We start from the raw sequence: 311 nt of genomic DNA, 5'->3' as shown, positions 1-311 counted from the left end.
GGCCTTTGGTTAGCCTAGTGGCTTGGCTTTGTATTTTCCTTTTTCTTTTCTTTAATATATTTTCATTAAAAAAAGAAAAAACTTTAGTAGGTTATGGTTTGTATTGGAGTCTTGAGGAGATTCCAAAGGAATCTCAATATGCCATATTAGAAGGTAACGAAGAAGGTGCTAAAGTATATTTATGGCACCAAAGATCATATGTCGACATTGTTGTTTTATGGTTGTCCTTGTTGGCAACCAGGCCACGTGGCGGTGATGACGTGACCAATTTGGGTGACATGGATGAAAATGATGACATGGCAGTATCCAGT

Source organism: Macadamia integrifolia, chromosome 5 (assembly GCF_013358625.1).
Source record: "Macadamia integrifolia cultivar HAES 741 chromosome 5, SCU_Mint_v3, whole genome shotgun sequence".
NCBI classification, from domain to species: domain Eukaryota; kingdom Viridiplantae; phylum Streptophyta; class Magnoliopsida; order Proteales; family Proteaceae; genus Macadamia; species Macadamia integrifolia.
This window is presented reverse-complemented; position numbering follows the sequence as displayed.